The 14,728-nt window shown below is 39.0% G+C and overlaps 1 protein-coding gene and 1 long non-coding RNA gene across 2 annotated transcripts in view; both read left to right on the plus strand.

Moving 5' to 3' along the window:
* The window catches only part of LOC309480857, a 21,006-nt gene extending 6,504 nt beyond the window's left edge, over positions 1-14,502 (plus strand). Inside the window, exons 4-5 of the long non-coding RNA XR_014199798.1 lie at positions 13,418-13,743; positions 14,307-14,502. This is a non-coding gene — a long non-coding RNA (uncharacterized lncRNA). The remainder of the gene's footprint in view (positions 1-13,417; positions 13,744-14,306) is intronic.
* Positions 1-14,728, plus strand: part of LOC309498564 (uncharacterized protein) — a 270,271-nt gene that overhangs the window by 126,157 nt on the left and 129,386 nt on the right. The gene's annotated exons all lie outside the window — the stretch shown is intronic.

Raw genomic sequence — 14,728 nt, forward strand, 5'->3', positions numbered from 1 at the left:
TCAATACACAAATGGTCAGATGTGGTACTACATTGCATGATAACACCTCAAATCTTGGGCAAGTAATCCCTACCATAATTTCAAAGTGCTTTTCACATAGACCTTCAGATACATTTGGGCTTTCTAGTTATGCTATGCATAAAAATCTCATACGTATTAATTTATCTAGCAATGTAAGCACTTGTAATTTGCCTATATTAGCTCCTTTACAAACATCATATTTCCCCTCTTATTTTAAAACAAGACAAGGTCTTGGGTTTATGCACATAAATGTTCGAAGCATTATCCCTAAACTTGACATGCTAGACTTGTGGGTAAATGATTCTAAACCCGACATTTTAGTGTGCTCTGAAACCTGGCTTAAATCATCTGATGGTGATGATGTTATTGCAATTAATGATTATAATGTCTTTAGATGTGATAGAGAAAAAAAGGGTGGAGGTGTCTGTATGTATGTGCATAAAGATTTTAAGGCCACAAAATCTTTTAGTAGGTCTGTTTCTAAACAATTTGAGCTTCTTGTTATTAATGTTGAAATCTTTTGTAATGTGTCTGTCTCTGTTGTTGGAGTTTATCGCCCTCCATCTGCTACACATGAAGCAGTCATTTCTATCTTTCAATTACTTATCCCTTTTTTAGAAAATGAGATTGTGATACTTGGTGATTTTAATTTAAATTGGTTATCCCCTTCTTCTGCCTATTTTAGAACAGCTTGTGTTGATATGAACTTGTCACAATTGATCATGGAACCTACTCGAGTTAATTTAAAAGACCCTTCAAGATCAACTCTGATAGACTTAATCCTTACGAATAATCCTCATAAATACCCTCATAGTGGTGTCTTTGCTATGGACCTTAGTGATCATTCTCCTATAGTCTGTGTTAGAAATACTAAATTAATTAAAACTAAACCCCGACTCGTTACAAAAAGTAGTTTAAAAAATCTAGATAATGAAGGATTTCTCTGTGATCTTTATTATTCTGATTTATCAAGTGTTTTTAATATTTCAGATGTGGAACTGGCTGTTGAAACATTTAAAAGTATTTTTAATTCAGTGGCAGACAAATATACTCCTATGAAGACATATAGAACTAAAGACAGGATAAACCCATGGTTCACTGCAGAACTGTCAGAATTATTGCAGTTAAGAAATAAAGCTTGGTCTAAAGCCAGGCAAACTGGACTATGTAGTGACTGGCTTACATTTAAACAACTCAGAAACAAGTGCACCATCTCTGTGAAAAAAGCAAAATCAAGTTATTATTTAAATACAATTTCTAGTAGTCAAGGTGATCCGAGTAAATTTTGGAAAGCCATAAAATATCTAAAACGAAGTTGCCACTCCTCACTGCCAAATACGATTACATTTCATTCTAAAACTGTAAATGACAAAATTGAAATATGTGATGCGTTTAATCAACATTTTGTTACAGCTGGTAATTTGTTTGAGGGTGGAACTTGTAATGATGTGGTGCTCCCAGAAAGGTCTGATTGTATAGATAGAACCAAGTTAAGAGAAACAGCTCTCTCTTCCAATATGTTGTCAGATGAAGTTATGAATCCATCTTTTTCATTTCAGCGGGTTAGCTACGAGGAAGTTTTCAAAGCTCTTTTAACTATTGATATAAAAACTGCTACGGGAGCAGATGATCTTAATCCCTGTCTTTTGCAGCTTGCTGCAACTATTATTGCTGAGCCACTTGCCCACATTTTTAATTTATCCTTGTTAACAGGAATAATTCCTAAGGTTTGGAAGATGGCCCTGGTACGTCCACTTTTTAAATGTGGTGATCCCAAAGATTTAAACAATTATAGACCTTTTTCAAGGCTTTCATGTCTTGCGAAAATATTTGAGAAAATAGTAAATCTGCAGTTGCGCTCCTTTTTAGACGAACATTGCATTTTGAAAACATATCAGTCAGGTTTCAGACCTGGTCATAGCACCACCTCTGCTGTTACTCGGGTACTGGATGACATTATAAGTGGTCTAGATAAAAAGAAGCATTGTGCAGCCCTGTTTATAGATCTATCTAAGGCCTTCGACACTGTGGATCATTCCTTACTTCTAAATAGACTTTCATCAATTGGACTAGATTTGGTGGCCTGCAGATGGTTTGAAAATTATCTGACAAATAGAACTCAGTGTGTTTCCACTAGTGTTGTCACGATACTAGAATTTCTAACTTCGATACGATACCTTGAAAAATATCGATATTCGATACCATTTTCGATACCACGGAGAAAAAAACTGCCATAATATTAAGGGGTATTTTTTATTTATTTAAAGCTAAATATAACAAGTCTAGAACATGAAAATGTGGGATATTTTACATAAACAAAAATGTCCTGAGGTAGTGCACTGGTTCAAAAGCATAAATGCTGGTTAATACATTAACGTTATTTGATGAACAGATTTAAACGCAAACGTGCATCACACACGAAAACAGTGCTCACTGGATCGACATGAAGTCAAGTCACATTTATTTATATAGTGCTTTTAACAATACAGATTGTGTCAAAGCACTTAACAGTATCAAATTGGAGGATAGAGTGTCAGTAATGCATAATAATAAGATTAAACATTCAATTTTCAGTTAAAGGCATTTCATTATTGAATTCAGAGATGTCATTGTCTAGCTCAGTTTAGTTTAATTAGTATCTGTGTAATCAAATTGATGATAATCGCTAATGAAGGCAAATTGCAGAATTAAATAATAATTTTTTGAATAAAGTTAAATAAGCACAAGTTAATTTACATTTGACCACAGTTAAAATATTTACTTGTCTAAGATTCCTCAGTCAGATTAAATTAAATTTAAGAATTACGGTGAAAAAACGAGACGACACACACTCATAACAACAAAGGCCATTTTGGTTAATGTTTCAGAAATGTTAAAATGAGAAGAGTTACCAACCTCTCGAAATTATTTATATAGATCCGGGTGTCGGTCTTTCAGGTGCTTTGCTATATTAGGCCCCGATCACACCTAACGCGTTTTTTCAGGTTCGAACACGCACTCATCACACAGAACGAGCAGTGCGCTGCGTTTGTTATGTTGCTAGGCAACCACTGAAACAGCTGTCCTGTCAGTCAAGTAAACGTCAAATCAGCCTTTTATTAACTTTATTTACTTTCTGTTAACATTGTGGTAGTTACGGTTCGTGAAGTCGTTAAGCTCCTGGTAACCCGCGAGAGCACCACAAGTTTATCCTCCATCATCGCACTCTCCGGGCGTTCAAGCAACTGTAGCTTTAAGCACTAAAATGGAAGGCCCGCGAGGCGCAGCAGCGCATAAACAGCGCGTAGAACGCTCGCTGGAAACCAGGCGCCTCTCACTGCAAAAAAACGCGTCAGGTGTGATCGACCCCATTTACTTCACTTTTGCTATTTAATCAGAGCGAATGAGACGAGTGCGTGTGTGGTGTTTGTCAACGCGCCTTTGGAGAGAAGTGAAAGTGACAGCTCGGCTAGTATCGATACTATGGGAAATTAGTATTGGTATCGTTCAGATATTTCAGTATCGATATTTATCGAAATATCGATATTTTTGACAACACTAGTTTCCACTGATGGTGTCAAATCTGGTTTTCTTGAGCTTTTGAAGGGCGTTCCGCAGGGATCGATTTTAGGTCCAGTTCTTTTTTCTATTTATATTAATAATATTGGTTCAGCTATAAAAAATTGCCAACTCCATCTCTATGCTGATGATACAGTTATTTATGCCGTTGCCCCTACAGCTGACCAGGCCCATTTAGAGCTACAATCTGCCTTTACAGCTATACAGAAGGTCTTTGTTGAATTGAAACTGGTAGTTAACGAAGGTAAAACCAAGTACATGCTCTTTTCAAATAAACAACAGAAAATAGGTGATGATTTATGTTTTTCCACATTGGATGGGGCCTCTATCGACCGTGTTAATGTTTATAAATATTTGGGGATTTGGATTGATGACAGACTCTCATTTAAAACGCATGTTGATGAGTTGGTAAAGAAACTAAGAGTTAGAGTAGGTTTCTTTTATATAAATAAATCTTGTTTGACTCTAAATAATAGAAAAAAATTTGTTGAATCTACTTTTTTACCTGTCATTGATTATGGAGATACAATCTATATGCATGCCCCTGCTTCTGTTCTAAAACCTCTTGAAGCTGTATATCATAGTGCTATTCGTTTTATTACAGGGGATAGGTTTAGTACCCATCATTGCATACTTTATCAGAAAGTAAATTGGCTGCCCTTAAAATCTCGTAGAGACATGCATTTTGCACTTTTTGTGTACAAAGCTCTTTTGCACAAATTACCATCTTATATTAATTCACTTTTATCTGCTAGAAGGTCTGGTTATCAGACCAGAGCTCAGGGATGGCTATTACTACAGATCCCAAAGATCTCCTCTGAATTGGGTAGATCTGCTTTCAGTTTTTATGCCCCTCACTATTGGAATGAATTACAGTGTACTTTTAAACTGGATGATCTGATGCCTTTAAACCATTTTAGACGTCTGCTTAAGGATCATTTTATTACTGATTGTGTTTGTTTCCTGTGATTGTTTTTGCTTTCCTTTTAATTGCTTTTAAATTATTTAGCTTGTTTTACTGTATATTGCACTCTTGGCTGTATTTTGTCTTTTTTTGTGTTGACCTACACAGGTCGTTGCTGTAAATGAGAACTCGTTCTCAGTCAACTTACCTGTATAAATAAATATAAAAAATAAATAAATAAAAAAAAATAAAAAAATGTTGCACTCATAGAAAAGCAAAACCAAAGCAATATTAAAGCAAGAAAATCTGAATATAAACAAATGTAACATAACCACACCAAACTATTATTAACAAAACACATTATTATCATAATTTCAACTCAAACCATAATAAAGAAAGCAAATACGGCTCCAACATACCGGCCCCTAATTGTTCTGTGAAAAAACAGTACAATTACAAACATATAATAGGAGACAGATAATATTTACAAAAATGTACATCCAGTTTACCAACACACTCCTTTTTTTTGTTAATTTTTTTTTTTTTTTTGTAGACGCAACGCATCAGTTCATAAAAAATCAGTTCATCAAAAAATCAGTTCATCAAAAAATCAGTGTAAACGTCAAGTGAAAAAGCAAGAGAAAAGAGAGGGACAGAGAGATAGAAAAATAGATAGAAAGAAGGCTCGTCAATCTCAGTCAGTGGCTTCCAGAAGTAAGGCAAGTTTTGAGATCGGCCTTATCAAGGTGCTGGTCTTGGTTTGCACCTCTACTTGTCTCACAAACCCCCTTCTATCTGGTAAAGTTCGGGTTACGCGGCCCATGAGCCACGAGTTCCTTGGAGCAGAGTCATCCACTATCAATATAATGTCTCCAACAGCAAGATTTCTCTGTTTTGTTGTCCACTTCTGTCTCTCTTGTAACTCTGGCAAATATTCTTTAGTCCACCTCTTCCAGAAAAGATTTGCCATGTACTGCACTTGGCGCCATCTCCTCTTGCCATTGCAGTCATTTGAGCTGAATACACCAGGTGGTAGGGAAGGCTTTCCTCTGAGAAGTAAGAGGTGGTTTGGTGTGAGAGGCTCCAAGTCTAGAGGGTCGTCAGAAGCTTTGCAAATGGGTCTGTCATTGATTATGGCTTCAACTTCACATAGTAAAGTAGCCAATCCTTCCTCATCCAGAGCCTGTTCTAGCAACAGGGCTCTAAGAATGCGTCTGACAGTTCTTATTGGTCTTTCCCAAATTCCACCATGATGGGATCCAGTGGGTGGGTTGAAAGTCCAGGATATGCCCCTTTTGAGCAATGCGGCATGGATCTTTGAATTGTCCAGATCTTGAATGGACTCTCGCAAGTCTCGTTCTGCTCTTACGAGGTTTGTCCCATTGTCTGATCTGATGGTCTTGACCATACCTCGTCTGGCAATAAATCGCCGTATAGCATTAATGCACGAGTCAGCGTTCAATGTATGGGCGACTTCCAAGTGTACAGCTCTGATGTTTAAGCATGTAAAGATCACACCATACCGTTTCAATGTAGTCCGTCCTCTTTTGATTTCAAAAGGTCCAAAGTAGTCGATGCCTACATTGGTAAATGGTGGTTCGTCCGGTGATAGTCTTTCTTGAGGCAAGTCCGACATGTACTGTTTAACTCTGACACAGCTTTCTCTTCTGCAGTGGACGCATTTTCTGATCACATTCCTAACTGCAGAGTTGGCCTTTGGTATCCAATACTTCTGTCTTAAACGTGAAAGTGTAAGGTTTCGACCACTGTGTCCGACAGTTTCATGAGCATGCCTAATAATGAGTGTCGTCACATGATGGTGTCTTGGCAGAATGGCTGGATGCTTGGCTTCAGATGGCATTGCGGACCTTACCAACCTTCCACCGACTCTTATTACACCATCTTGAAGAGTAGGGGTAAGCTTTTGTATGTGACTGTTCCTTTTTACAGTCATTCCTTTTGTCAGACATTCCAGTTCATGTTTGTACTCCATAGATTGACAGAATTGCACTATAGCTTTTTCAGCATCCTGCAATGTTCCCACACACAGTAAACCTTTACTGCATCCTTTCACTTCAAGTGTCTCTTTACTGTCCTTTTTCTTTTTGCAAATCCTTTTCAGTTCTTCCTTTATCATCAACATCCAGGCAACAGCTTTGCGTAGACGATACCAATCTGAGTAGTGAGTAATGAATTTTGTGATTGTTTTTGCAGATTCGTCCAAGGTGGAAATACTGATAGTGAACACTTTCACTTCTGGATCGTGTTGTGTCAATGTGATCTCTGGGAACTGTGGCCACTCTGCCTCCGGTTGCTGCAAGAATGCAGGGCCTTGTATCCACTTAGATTGTAAGAATTGTGTTGCAGACAAGCCTCTTGATGCACTATCAGCAGGATTTATAGTGCCTTTGACATACCTCCACTGTGTTACTTCCGATGCTGCGCGGATGCTGGCAACTCTGTTGGCAACGAAAGTACGAAATCTAGATGTCTCATTTCATATGTATTTGAGTACAGAGGTACTGTCTGTCCAGAAAACAGAAGGCTCCAAAGGGAGTTCAAGCTCTTCTTGCAGCACTTTGTCCATTCGTATTGCCATTGCAGCGGCTGTGAGCTCAAGCCTTGGGATGGTAATGGGTTTCAATGGCACCACTCTGGCCTTGCCCATGATAAAGGCACAACAAATCTCATGCTCATGATTTATAAACCGTAGGTAAGATACAGTGCCAAAACCACTCTCACTCGCGTCTGCGAAATGATGAAGCTGTCCAGATACGAGGCCTCCAAACTGCTCAGGTGTAAAGCATCTTCTGACTTGGACATTCTCTAATAGAGACAGGTTGGATACCCATGTCAGCCATCTTTTTTCCAGATGATCAGGTAATTGGTCGTCCCATCCTAACTTCAAGCCACACAGTTCTTGCAATACCTGTTTTGCAACGAGGATGACAGGTGCCAACATACCTAGAGGATCATATATAGAGCTTATCATAGACAACAAACCCCTTCTTGTCAATGGAACATCTTTGAGTTGGATTTTGAAGACAAACGAGTCAGACTGCACACACCATTGAACTCCAAGAGCTCTTTCAATAGGCAATGCATCCTTGTCCAAGTCTAAGTCTTTCAGCCCCTGAGTTAAGCTTTGCTCTGGAAGGGATGCAAGCAATGTTCGGCTAGTACTAACCCATTTGTTCAGCGTAAAACCACCTGAGGCACACAGTTGGATGAGCTGTCCTGCAAATTGTACTGCCTCTTGCTCGGTATTCACAGACTTTAAGCAGTCGTCCACGTAAAAATTCCTGAGCACAGTGTGTGTAACATCTGGGTCAAATTTGCCAATATTGTCTTTGGCACATTGCTGCAATGCAAAAGTCGCACAGCTTGGAGAAGATGTAGCCCCAAAGATGTGCACGACCATTTTGTATTCTTCAAGAGCCATGTCCAAGTCCCCATCAGGCCACCACAAGAATCTCAAGAGATCAGAGTCTTCCTCGGATACATGCACCTGATGAAACATGGCTTCAACATCGGTGATGAAAGCAACAGGATTTTGGCGAAATCTAGTGAGGACCCCAATGAGATTGTTGGTGAGATCCGGGCCTTGTAGAAGTCGCGAGTTAAGAGACACACCTTGGTAGGTAGCTCCACAATCAAATACTACCCTCAACTTGAGTTTTTTAGGGTGGTACACCCCGTGGTGAGGAATATACCACTTTCGTCCTTCATTTGTCCTCTTTTGCTCCTCCTCTGATGGTATTTGGACTGCAAAGCCTTTTCTCAGAGTTTCAGCCATGAATGTTTTAAAGTCCTCATAGAATTTGTTGTTTCTCAACATCTTCCTCTTTAGACTTATAGCTCTTTGCTCAACAAGGCAGCGGTTATTGGGAAATGCCACATCTGCATCCTTCAAGGGCAGTCCAATGCTGTAATGTCCTTCATGCAGTTTCACAGAGTTAGAAACCAACTGCATGAACATTTTATCCTCTTGAGACATCTCCAAATGCTCCACCTGCTGACGCTCTGGGAAATCTACTTTCATTTGTTGCTGCAGCAATTCCTCAATTTTCACTACAGAAATTCTGTTTGCAGTAACATCCTTCCATGTGCTTTTCATGAGTGGTCGATTAACTGTCCATCCCAGAGTTGTTTTTATTGCATTGGGACCATTTCCCTGGCTATTAATTATCCGCCATGGTTCCAATGCCTTAGGAACATTATTTCCGATGAGTAGACCAATTTCTGCATTTATCTGTGGAATGTTCACATCATGGAGATATTCCCATTGAGCAATATCTTCCTGATTGGGGATGTTTTCAGCCTTTACAGGTGTGTCAGGGTGCGAATATATCTCTGGCAAATCAAAGAAGTCATCATTGTCCAGTCCACTGATTTCCATGTCTGCCACCACAGATGTATCAACCACTTTTTCCTTGTTCATTGTTCTTAACAAGATTCTTGTCCTTTTTCCATTTGTCTGCCTCAGAAGGGATTCTGTGCAGAAGCTTGCAGAGCTCCCTGGGTCCATAAAGGCATGTGTGCAAATTACTTTGTCACTTTTCTTTAATTTGACTTTAACCGGCACTATGGCAAGCTTGCATGCCGTGTCTCCGGCCCCGTGTCTCTCTCCACATGTCTGCTTGACTTGTGTAGGTCTGAACATTGGCTATAGCCCCGTCATTCTTCTGCACACTGGTCTTGTTGATGTGCAAGATAGTAGGATGCTTAAGAGAGCATACTTGACAGGTAAGCCTACTTTGGCAACATTTGCTCATATGACCTACATCAAAACATCCAAAACATACTCCTTTTTTCCGAAGGAATTCCAATTTCTGTTCATGATTTTTGCTTTTCAGCTGTTTGCAAGAGCTTAGATGATGATCTGCACGGCAAAACAAACACTCTTTCACCATTTTCTTTTGTGTTACAGGACTGCTACTCTGCCGTGCAAAGGCAAAAGACCGTAACTTCGTTTTTGGTCGAAAATGAGTTATTTATATTTTTGGCACATTCAAGACTTCTTTTATCATGTGGATGAGTATCTTGAATCAATTCCGTTGTTTTTTCGAGAAAATAATGAGTTGTCTTAACAGTAACTTCCAAAAGCCCATGAGAAACAAAGGCAGAACACCGTAACATCAGTTACCGCTCTTTGGCTTTGTTTTGGAACGCTCAAATTGAGTTACGGTGCTCTGCCTTTGTTTAGCCGCGCGTCAATATGAAGTTACTGTGCCGGTGTTCTATCAAATAATGCTACCTACCAGTTTGTATGGTTATCATCCTTTGTTTTAATGTCCATTAAAATTAAAATGACGGTGTAGCCTGTGTACTTTGTACAGCTGCCATCAGTCCCTGTAACTTCTGATGTCCTCAGAGCTTTGTCCTGCATAAACTCGGTCAAAAGATTTAGTATGGTCTGAAACCGCTCCATCGACAAACGTGCGATAGCAGATGAATACAACCAAGAACTAAAGCCCCGCCTCACCCAGTTCAGGTAGCGGACCTAGTTGAAACACTCATGCATCTAGCTGGCAGAGTGCCAAAACTTCGCCGGCGACTTCAGCCCCGCCCTAAACACGGTCGAGCCAACGCTGGACTAATATATCTATGGAGGTATTTTGTCATGTCAAATGTATTAATGCCATCAGAATGCAACCAAAGCACAGGATAGCAATAGATGGCTATAAATAATTGTAAATCATACAAAATAAATGCCATGATCACTAGATTTTATACAGGTGTTACTATAATGATTTTGTTAATGGTGATCAGCAACCAAATATTGATAATGTGGAAGTTACTGCCTTTTGCCTTGGCATGACTTCTCACTTTTTGCTGACAATACAAAGGCAGAGTACAGTAACTTAAAAATAGTGGTCAAAAGTCAAGTTTGAGCTCATGATTTTTTTATGTATATAATTGTCATTACTAAAACATCTATTTGCCAGATTTCCAGTGTCCTACCTATAATTAATTTGACGGGACAACTAAAAATCTTTAAAGTCATTTTTCTCAGTTCCACACTCTAGCGACTTAAGGTCTTTTGCCTTTGTAGGGCAGTACTACTCACCGGCTCCGCACTGGTTGCAAACCCAGTAAATCCATGTCTGGGCCTTCTTTCTCTGAGCATTGTTGTCTGTGCAGGTTCAGGTTTTCTCGCTTGTGTAGCATTCAGACTTCCAAACAACGGATGTGACAAGATCCTAGATTGTTGGGTTATGAAGTCTGTCAAGTCTGAAAACGTTGCTCTACGGCCATTACGTTCCTGTAATTCATAAGCCTTTACTCGCCATCGTTCTTGGATTTTGTATGGCAATTTACTGAGAATGGCCTTCAAATTAGTTGGATGATCCAATTCTTCCAAGTACTGAACAGAAGACATAGCACTCAGACAACCATTGAGAAACACAGAATAAGTTTGTAATGCATCTGCATCCTCAGATCTAATCAATGGCCATTTGAGCACTTTATTCAAATATGAAGTGGCAATATTGTGCTCATCACCAAAGTGTCTTTTGAGAAGTTCCTTGGCTTTGGCATAACCTCGTTCCGGATCCATGAATTGGCAACTGCGCACAAGTTCTCTGGGTTGACCAGCTGTAAATTGCTCCAGAAAATACAGCCTATCCTGATTGTTTTTAGTTTTCTTTTCAATTCCATAATCACAAGCTCTTATGAAGAATTGGTAGTCCAAAGGATCACCTTTAAAAACGGGAATTACAACTGATGGTAAGGAATGTTGACCTTGTTGTGTAATAAAAGTTTCTGTAATTTTGTTTTGTTTTTCCATTAAAGTCACGACATCGTCAAATTCATTCCTTTTGGTTGTGTTTTGCAACACTGGAGGTTGTTGGTATTGTTTATCTTGTGGAAATGTTAAATGGTCAGCAGCTTTACGTGCATCTGCACCACGTGCTGCATATGCATGTTGAATATTTGGTAGAGCTTGAGAAGTAGAAGGCTTTGGATTCTGATGAGATGCAACATTTCTCTGTTCTCTACTGCCACCTACTGGAGGTAGGCTGGCAGGTGCAACGTAATTGGGATCCAAAGGTGCATAATGAGTCTGAAAAGGGGGGATTTTTGAACGAACAGATACATCCTTTGCTGGTATAGCAGGTTTCCTTTGAGTGGATGTAGCTGGTTGAAAATTGTATGTTACGTTCCTTTCCAAAATTAATGGCAGTTGTGTGAACACAGGTGTTAATTGTTCTGCGTCCTCATCAAAAGTATGATGGTCAGAGTTGACTGTTCCAGTTGCCTGATGAGACAATCCAGTTTCTATGATCTCATTTTGATTCATTCTTTCAGGGACAACGTGTGGTATTTCGTATCCTTTCACAAGGTTCAACTTTGCTGTATTTACAGCCATCTTAGTTTTTAACTCAAACTCCTCCTTTTCAGCTTTGAGTGCAGCTTCCCTTCTCTCAAGAGCTTGCTTCTGTTGAAGAGCTTCTGCTTTAACAACCAGTTCCACTTGTTCACTTTCAAGTTGCACTTTAAGAGAAGCAATAGACGACTTGGATGAGGTAGAAGACCTTGATGACCGTGAGTAATGTTTAGATGACCGTGATGACCATGAGTGCTTTGATTTCACTTGGGAAATACTGTCTTTGGGACCAATATCATCCAGACCAGCAGCAATATCAGCAGTAACAGGAGCATCAGCCATAACAGGAGCGTCACCAGTGTTTGCAATTTCATTTTCTGCCCCCTCAGCCTCATCATCAGTCATTTTTGTTTGCGACAACCATTTTTCAGCATAATTTTTAAATTCATTTATGACAGTCATTTTTGGCAAAACCCATTCATTTTGATCAATTTCAGCATTGTTTGGTGACAACAGCATTTTAATTGACTCATTTACTTCGTGCAAGTCATTATAAGCTTTATCAAACTCAGTTCCCATTTTTAACTGGACTGTTTCCACGTTTTGTGCATCATTCATTAATGCCATGATTTCGTTTTTCCTTCTCGTCAAAACGCCCATTTTTGCACGTCGAGACGCTTTCAGTTTTACCAGTCTCTCGCTTTGATCAGCATTATCATGACTCTCTTCCTCCATGTTCAATTAATCTCGTTTTACAATTCAAATATTTTCTCATTGCACTCCCAAATCTCAAACAGAAACGTCAAGAACTTCATATTCACAACGTGCGGGCTTGTTCATTCATTCAGCTGAGATCGCTACAAACTTTATCAATGAAATGACGTCTGATGTTTAAAGACGCGCGTCCAATGAGAATAGCGAATATCAGTTCTTTCAAGCAGAGTAGCAGGCCCACGATATGTTGAGATTTGCAAACAGAAGATCGGGTACAACTTAGTTCAAGCAAACAATTCCTTCTTCCAAATGCTCAAGTTCTTTCTAAGGTTAGCAGGCAACACAAGCCAATTTTCTTTGACTATGAAAAGTACTTAGTGTTGCAGCCGGTCGCTGACGCGCTCAAACATAATTCCTCGGGTCCGTTTCATTCCATTGAAGTTTTTTATTGCATGTCGTGTGAATAATTGTACCTGAATTTCCAGTAGTTTTATTGTCCTACCGTACAGCAGGGAGGGTGATGGAGCTTTCAGTGAATAATCCAAAGTTTGCTACGGGATAAATGAGCGGTCAAAGAAAATATACGGCTGCACCTCGCTAGCCACGTCAAATCACTTTCAAACCAAAAAAACTGAGCTCCGTGTTTGATTGAACCCATAAGACAGGTGCTGCAGTCACCTGTTTGCTGGTGGGCGGGTTCAATAACGCACGCCTCCATGTTGCACTCATAGAAAAGCAAAACCAAAGCAATATTAAAGCAAGAAAATCTGAATATAAACAAATGTAACATAACCACACCAAACTATTATTAACAAAACACATTATTATCATAATTCAACTCAAACCATAATAAAGAAAGCAAATACGGCTCCAACATTATTATTAATAAGAGTAATTAATAAGATGTTTACTGCTTGTTTTTTTCCACCCTAATTTATAGTCATTTCTTGGGAGACTCTGATGAGAGCGAGGAGGAAGATGCTCAAAAGAGAGGCAAACTTTTAACACAACCATCAGCTCCTGTTATCGCACCACCACCTTTTATCCTAAGTAGCGGCACAGCTGCTCAACCTCCACCCATTTCTCCACCTCCACCCATTTCTCCACCTCACTGTTCACAGAGACCAGCAGAAGAGCAAACCCCTTCAGCAAGCAGGGTCTACAGACCTACCTGGCGGGGGGGGAAGATGTGGATCAGACAGTATTGCCTGCTCTGGTGAGCAATACCTCATTAGATACAAGACTCAAATAGAGTTTATTTTGTCAGCTTTTTTATTTTTATGCATGCTTAGTCCTGTGTCAAATTTACTATGTAACTTTTATCATATTTAGTCAACCTTATCCTGTTTTTGTTTAGTTCTTTTTTAGTCAACTAAACTTATGGGCATTTTAATCTAGTTTTATTCAATGAAAACTTTTTTCTTTCTTTTTTTACGCTGTATAATGGTTAAAATTATAATCACTTAATCATTTTAGTGGAGCTTCTGTTTGTGTTTGTGCCAAATTCTTTAAGCAGTCTATTAAAATCTGTAGTTTTCTTATGTCTCATTAGAACTACAGAAACGCGACCCGATCTGGCAATCTTACATAGCGTGGTTATAGCAGATAAAGGACCGCAAAGCGGAGGCAGAAGTGCCTTTCACCTTGTTACGACTTGACATTATTTTAAGTTAAAAAAAGAATTATGTCTATCCTAAAAAACAACAACCTGGTAGCTTCAATGTGATTTCATGACATGTAATGAAAATCTGCTTATGTATTACATGTGCTGTGAGAAAGAGCCATGTCTCCTGTGCCGCCACCGATGACGACATTACAAAACATGTAATCCGGTGGTTCAACCTGGCATCAGATAGGGGAAGCTCAAGGAGCCGGAGCCCCTGTCAGCAAACCTTGACCCAACAGTAGTGAAAAAAAATACTTTATCATTTTAGTGTAATGTTTTTCACTAAATAAAACATTGTTCTTGGTACAATTCATGGTTGATTAAATTTTTTTCTGTAATGTCTATTCAATGTATACATGAATAAAACTATTAAAAAAAATTGTAAATACATTTATAGTCTGTATAAAGTTCATGTTTTATTCATATTAATAAAGGCAGATAGATACATTAATAACTATTCAAGCTGTTATAGAGCAATCCAGTCTATCTAGTGTTCGTCCACCATTAGATTTTAAATATATCTGTAGCTATAGTT

Source organism: Leuciscus leuciscus, assembly GCF_965113295.1.
Source record: "Leuciscus leuciscus genome assembly, chromosome: 1".
Taxonomy (NCBI): Eukaryota; Metazoa; Chordata; class Actinopteri; order Cypriniformes; family Leuciscidae; genus Leuciscus; species Leuciscus leuciscus.